This window comes from Catharus ustulatus, chromosome 37 (assembly GCF_009819885.2).
Source record: "Catharus ustulatus isolate bCatUst1 chromosome 37, bCatUst1.pri.v2, whole genome shotgun sequence".
Taxonomy (NCBI): domain Eukaryota; kingdom Metazoa; phylum Chordata; class Aves; order Passeriformes; family Turdidae; genus Catharus; species Catharus ustulatus.
In genome coordinates this window covers 1268340-1276226 of record NC_046257.1, presented here as the reverse complement: position 1 = coordinate 1276226, position 7887 = coordinate 1268340, and positions in this window count along the sequence as shown.

The window sequence follows — 7887 nt, the reverse complement described above, 5'->3', positions numbered from 1 at the left end:
GCGTGTCGCTGCAGTGCCTCTATCCCAGTATAACCAATACTCCCAGTATAAACCAGTATAACCAGTACAATCTCCCCAGGCCCGCGGGGTGTGGCTGCAGTGCCTCTAACCCAGTATAAACCAGTATAACCAGTATAAACCAGTATAACCAGTATCTCCCCCAGGCCCGCGGGGTGTGGCTGCAGTGCCTCTAACCCAGTATAACCAGTATAACCCAGTATAACCCAGTATAACCAGTGCTCCCAGTATAAACCAGTATAACCAGTACAATCCCCGCAGGCGCGCGGCGTGTCGCTGCAGTGCCTCTCCTCGGCCAGGGGGGGCGTGGTGCGCGCGGCGGCCGCGCTGCGTCGCGACATGTCGGGATCGGACATCTCCAACGAGCGCCTGAACCGCGGCTTCAACGCGCGCCTCATGGCCGTGAGTGTCACCTGTCACCTGTCATTGTCACCTGTCACCTGTGTGTCACCTGTGTCACCTCAGTGTCACCTCAGTGTCACCTGTGTGTCACCTGTGTCACCTGAGTGTCACCTGTCACCTGTCAGTGTCACCTGTGTCACCTGTGTGTGTCAACGCGCGCCTCATGGCCGTGAGTGTCACCTGTCATTGTCACCTGTGTCACCTGTGTGTCACCTGTCACCTGTCAGTGTCACCTGTGTCACCTGTGTGTGTCAACGCGCGCCTCATGGCCGTGAGTGTCACCTGGGTGTCACCTGAGTGTCACCTGTCACCTGTCATTGTCACCTCAGTGTCACCTGAGTGTCACCTGTGTGTCACCTGTGTGTGTCAACGCGCGCCTCATGGCCGTGTCACCTGTCACCTGTGTCACCTGTGTCACCTGTCAGTGTCACCTGTCAGTGTCACCTGTGTGTCACCTGAGTGTCACCTGTGTGTGTCACCTGTGTGTGTCAACGCGCGCCTCATGGCCGTGAGTGTCACCTGAGTGTCACCTGTGTCACCTGAGTGTCACCTGTGTCATTGTCACCTGTGTCACCTCAGTGTCACCTGTGTCACCTGTCATTGTCACTTGTGTGTGTCAACGCGCGCCTCATGGCCGTGTCACCTGTCACCTGTTTGTCACCTGTGTCACCTGTCACCTGTGTCACCTGTGTGTCACCTGTGTGTGTCAACGCGCGCCTCATGGCCGTGAGTGTCACCTGAGTGTCACCTGTGTGTCACACCTGTCACCTGTGTCACCTGTCACCTGTGTTACCCGAGTGTCACCTGTGTGTGTCACCTGAGTGTCAACGCGCGCCTCATGGCCGTGAGTGTCACCTGAGTGTCACCTGTGTCACCTGTGTCACCTGTCACCTGTGTGTCACCTGTGTGTCAACGTGCGCCTCATGGCCGTGAGTCACACCTGTCACCTGTTTGTCACCTGTGTCACCTGTGTCGCCTGTCAGTGTCACTTCAGTGTCACCTGTGTCACCTGTGTCACCTGTCATTGTCACCTGTCACCTGTGTGTCACCTGTGTGACCTGTGTGTCACCTGTGTGTCACCTGTGTGTCAACGCGCGCCTCATGGCCGTGAGTGTCACCTGTGTCACCTGAGTGTCACCTGTGTCACCTGTCAGTGTCACCTGTGTGTCAACGCGCGCCTCATGGCCGTGAGTGTCACCTGTGTCACCTGTTTGTCACCTGTGTCACCTGTGTCACCTGTCACCTGTGTGTCACACCTGTCACCTGTGTCACCTGTGTAATCTGTCACACCTGTGTGTCAACGCGCGCCTCATGGCCGTGAGTGTCACCTGAGTGTCACCTGAGTGTCACCTGTCACCTGTGTGTGTCACCTGTGTCACCTGTGTGTTTCACCTGAGTGTCACCTGTGTCACCTGTGTGTGTCAACGCGCGCCTCATGGCCGTGAGTGTCACCTGTGTGTCACCAATGTCACCTCTGTGTGTCACCTGTGTCACCTGAGTGTCACCTGTGTCACCTCAGTGTCACCTCAGTGTCACCTGTGTCACCTGTGTCACCTGTGTGTCACCTGTGTCACCTCAGTGTCACCTGTCACCTGTCAGTGTCACCTGAGTGTCACCTGTGTCACCTGTCACACCTGAGTCACCTGTGTCACACCTGTGCGTCACCTGCGTCACCTGAGTGTCACCTGACAGCTGTGTGTCACTTGTGTGACCTGTGTGTGTCACCTATCACCTGTGTCACCCATGTCACCTGTGTGTCACCTGTGTCACCTCTGTGTGTCACCTGTGTGTCAACGCGCACCTCATGGCCGTGAGTGTCACCTCAGTGTCACCTGTCATTGTCACCTGTCACCTGTGTGTGTCAACGCGCGCCTCATGGCCGTGAGTCACACCTGTCACCTGTGTGTCACACCTGTCACCTGTGTCATCTGTCACCTGTCAGTGTCACCTGTGTCACCTGTCACCTGTCAGTGTCACCTCAATGTCACCTGTGTGTGTCACCTGTGTGTGTCAACGCGCGCCTCATGGCCGTGAGTGTCACCTGTGTCACCTGTCATTGTCACCTGTCACCTGTCAGTGTCACCTGTGTGTGTCAACGCGCGCCTCATGGCCGTGAGTGTCACCTGTGTGTCACCTGTGTCACCTGTGTGTCACCTGTGTCACCTCAGTGTCACCTGTCACCTGTCAGTGTCACCTGAGTGTCACCTGTGTCACCTGTGTCATCTGTCACACCTGTGTGTCAACGCGCGCCTCATGGCCGTGAGTGTCACCTGAGTGTCACCTGTGTCACCTGAGTGTCACCTGTGTGTCACCTGTGTCACCTGAGTGTCACCTGTGTGTGTCACCTGTGTGTCAACGCGCGCCTCATGGCCGTGAGTCACACCTGTGTCACACGTGTCACCTGTCACCTGTCACTGTCACCTGTGTGTCACCTGTCACCTGTGTCACCTGTGTGTCACCTGTGACCTGTGTGTGTCACCTGTGTGTGCCACCTCTGGCACACCTCTGTGTGCCACTTGTCACCCCATGTCCCCACCCCTGACTGTGTCCCCTCCCTGTCCCCCCCCGTGTCCCCACCCTGACCGTGTCCCCTCACTGTCCCCATGTCCCTACCCCTGACCGTGTCCCCTCCCTGTCCCCTCACTGTCCCCTCCCTGTCCCCTCCCTGACCATGTCCCCGTGTCCCCTCCCTGTCCCCGTGTCCCCTCCCTGACCATGTCCCCGTGTCCCCCCAGGCCGAGGCGTCGCTGCTGTCCCCGTTCGTGTCCCCTCTGGTCACTCCCTTCCGCCACATCCTGCTGGGCCGGGGCGGCCACACGCTGCCCGCGCTGGTGGCCGAGCTGGGGACACGGGGGACACCTGGGGACACCGGGGGGACACCGGGGGACACCAAGGGGACACCAAGGGACACCGGGGGGACATCAGGGGACAGCCAGGGGACACCTGGGGACAGCCAGGGGACACCAAGGGACACCGGGGGGACACCTGGGGATACCGGGGGGACACCGAGGGACAGCCAGGGGACACCAGGGGACAGCCAGGGGACATCAGGGGACAGCCAGGGGACACCAAGGGACAGCCAGGGGACACTGAGGGACAGCCAGGGGACACCGAGGGACACCAGGGGAACACCGAGGGACAGCCAGGGGACATCAGGGGACAGCCCGGGGACACCGAGGGACACTGAGGGGACACCTGGGGACACCGGGGGGACACCAAGGGACAGCCAGGGGACACCAAGGGACAGCCAGGGGACACCGAGGGACACCGGGGGGACACCGGGGGACAGCCAGGGGACATCAGGGGACACTGAGAGGACACCAAGGGACAGCCAGGGGACACCTGGGGACAGCCAGGGGACACCTGGGGACAGCCAGGGGACACCGAGGGACAGCCAGGGGACACCAGGGGACACCGGGGGGACACGGGGGGACAGCCAGGGGACACCAGGGGACAGCCAGGGGACACCAAGGGACACCGGGGGGACACCTGGGGACACTGGGGGGACACCGAGGGACACCGGGGGGACACCAGGGGACAGCCAGGGGACACCGGGGGACACCGAGGGGACACGGGGTGACACTGAGGTGACACCTGGTGACAGTGTCCGGCTGCGGCTGGCCCTGCTGGCCTGGACCCTGCGCGGCACGGCCGGAGCGCTGGCCGGGGACAGCTGGGACCGAGGGGACCTTGGGGACAGGGGTGGCCTTGGGGACGGCGGGGACTGCGGGGACATGGCGGGGCTTGGGGACCTCGGGGACGTCGGGCGGCGCGGTGGCCTTGGGGACAGCTGTGGGGACACGGGGGGGGCTGAGGGACACGGGGACGGCGGGGACATTGGGGACAGTGGGGACAGGGGTGGCCTTGGGGACATTGGGGACATTGGGGACAGGTGGGACAGGGACATGTGGGGCTACGGGGACAGCGGGGACAGGGGTGGCCTTGGGGACAGCAAAGGGGACAGCGGGACAGGGGGGGACACTCGGGACTGGGGTGGCATTTGGTGACACTGGGGACACCAGGACAGAGGGGACAGAGGGACAGAGGGGACAGAGGGGACAGAGGGACAGAGGGGACAGAGGGACAGAGGGACAGAGGGGACAGAGGGGACAGAGGGGACAGAGGGACAGAGGGACAAAGGGACAGAGGGGACAGAGGGGACAGAGGGACAGAGGGACAGAGGGGACAGAGGGACAGAGGGACAGAGGGGACAGAGGGACAAAGGGACAGAGGGACAGAGGGACAGAGGGGACAGAGGGGACAGAGGGACAAAGGGACAGAGGGACAGAGGGACAGAGGGGACAGAGGGGACAGAGGGACAGAGGGACAGAGGGGACAGAGGGGACACCAGGACAGAGGGGACAGAGGGACAGAGGGGACAGAGGGGACAGAGGGGACAGAGGGACAGAGGGGACAGAGGGACAGAGGGGACAGAGGGGACAGAGGGGACAGAGGGACAGAGGGACAGAGGGGACAGAGGGACAGAGGGGACAGAGGGACAGAGGGGACACCAGGACAGAGGGACAGAGGGACAGAGGGACAGAGGGGACAGAGGGACAGAGGGGACAGAGGGACAGGGGGGACAGAGGGACAGAGGGACAGGGGGACAGAGGGGACAGAGGGACAGAGGGGACAGAGGGACAGAGGGGACGGAAGGACAGAGGGACAGAGGGACAGAGGGACAGAGGGGACAGAGGGACAGAGGGGACGGAAGGACAGAGGGACAGAGGGACAGAGGGACAGAGGGACAGAGGGGACAGAGGGACAGAGGGGACAGAGGGGACAGAGGGACAGAGGGACAGAGGGGACAGAGGGACAAAGGGACAGAGGGACAGAGGGACAGAGGGACACCAGGACCTCGGTGACCTCGGCGCTGACCTTGGGGACACTCTGGGGACACCTTGGGGCGAGGCCCCGCCCCCTCATTTGCATGAGCCGCGTTTATTGGCCGCGAGCGGGACAATAAAAGCACCGGGAGGGGCCACGCCCACCGAGATCACGTGACTGTGTGACCACGCCCACCGTAATCATGTGACAGTGACCGTTGGTGATCATGTGACCCCGCCCCCACAGGCCACGCCCCTGAGATCAACCCCACCCGTGATGGAGTGGAGCCATATTGAATTGGCGGCCATTTTGTCCCGGCAGCCATCTTGGAATGCTGGCCGTGTTGTTCTGGCGGCCATTTTGTCCTGACAGCCATCTTGGAATTGTGGCCATGTTGTCCCTGCAGCCATTTTGTCTGGGCAGCCATCTTGTAATTGAGGCTATGTTGTTCTGGCAGCCATTTTGGAATTGCAGCCATGTTGGAATTGCGGCCATTTTGTCCTGACAGCCATTTTGTCTTCGCAGCCATCTTGGAATGGTGTCCATGTTGTCCTGGCAGCCATCTTGGAATGGCAGCCATCTTGGAATTGTGACCATTTTGTTCTGGCAGCCATTTTGGAATTGCAGCCATCTTGGAATTGTGGCCATTTTGTTCTGGCAGCCATTTTGGAATTGCAGCCATCTTGGAATTGCAGCCATTTTGTCCTGACAGCCATCTTAGAATTGCAGCCATTTTGTCATGTCAGCCATTTTGTCCTGACAGCCATTTTGTCCTGTCAGCCATCTTGGAATTGCGGCCATGTTGTCTCTGCAGCCATTTTGTCCTGGCAGCCATCTTGGAATTGCGGCCATTTTGTCCTGGCAGCCATGTTGGAATTGCAGCCATCTTGGAATTGCGACCATGTTGTCCAGACCGCCATTTTGTCTTGGCAGCCATCTTGTAATTGAGGCCATGTTGTTCTGGCAGCCATTTTGGAATTGCAGCCATCTTGTAATTGAGGCCATGTTGTTCTGGCAGCCATCTTGGAATTGCGGCCATTTTGTCCTGACAGCCATTTTGTCTTCGCAGCCATCTTGGAATGGTGTCTATGTTGTCCTGGCAGCCATCTTGGAATGGCAGCCATCTTGGAATTGCAGCCATTTTGTCCTGACAGCCATCTTACAATTGCAGCCATTTTGTCATGTCAGCCATTTTGTCCTGACAGCCATTTTGTCCCGGCAGCCATCTTGCTCCCCATCCTCACCTCCCTCATCGCCGACCCCCGGCCGCCATCTTGCCCCGGAAGACGGCGCCGGAAGGTGCCGGAAGGGGCGGAGCCCTCACTGGGGGTCCCCTTTGGGGGGGGTCCCGCGGGCTCGGCGCCCCCTCCAGGATCCGCTGCTGGTGCCCGGCCAGCGCCACCCCCATGTGCAGCAGGTCCCTGGGGGGGACAGGGGGGTCACCGAGGGGTCACCGGGGGGTCACGGTGGGGTCACGGGGGGGGTCCCCACGCCCCTCCCCACCCCCCCCAGCCCCCCCATCCCCCGTACTCGCTGCGCAGCCGCGGCAGCAGCTCCAGCCCGGTGGCGCCGGCGCTCGGGATCGGCTCCTCGTAGCCCCCCGGGCCCGGCCCCCGCGGACCCCCGCCCGCCAAGGGGCTGGGGGCGGGGCTGGGGGCGGGGCCGGCGCTGGGGGCGGGGCTGCACTGCTCCAGGCAGGCGGGGGAGGGGCTGCGGGGGGGTAGAGGGGGAGGGGTCAGGGAGGGGGCGTCGTGGGGATCCCCCCTCAGGTGAGACCCCTCCCCATCAATCCAGGTGTGTTGGGACCCCTCCCCAATCAATCCAGGTGCACTCAGACCCCTCCCATCAATCCAGGTGCACTCAGACCCCTCCCCATCAATCCAGGTGCACTCAGACCCCTCCCCATTAATCCAGGTGTGCTCAGACCCCTCCCCAGGTGCACTCAGACCCCTCCCCACCAATCCAGGTGTGCTCAGACCCCTCCCCAGGTGTGCTCAGACCCCTCCCCATCAACCCAGGTGCACTCTGACCCCTCCCCATCAATCCAGGTGTGCTGAGACCCCTCCCTCAGGTGTGCTCAGACCCCTCCCATAAATCCAGGTGTGCTGAGACCCCTCCCCATCAATCCAGGTGTGCTGAGACCCCTCCCCATTAATCCAGGTGCGCTTAGACCCTCCCCCAGGTGCACTCAGACCCCTCCCCATCAATCCAGGTGTGCTGGGACCCCTCCCCAGGTGTGCTGAGACCCCTCCCCATCAATCCAGGTGTGCTCAGACCCCTCCCATTAATCCAGGTGTGCTGAGACCCCTCCCCATAAATCCAGGTGTGCTGAGACCCCTCACCATTAATCCAGGTGTGCTGAGACCCCTCCCCATTAATCCAGGTGTGCTGAGACCCCTCCCTCAGGTGTGCTGAGACCCCTCCCCACCAATCCAGGTGTGCTGAGACCCCTCCCCATCAATCCAGGTGCACTCAGACCCCTCCCCAGGTGCACTCAGACCCCTCCCATCGACCCAGGTGTGCTGAGACCCCTCCCATCAATCCAGGTGTGCTGAGACCCCTCCCCAATCAATCCAGGTGTGCTGGGACCCCTCCCCATCAATCCAGGTGTGCTCAGACCCCTCCCATTAATCCAGGTGT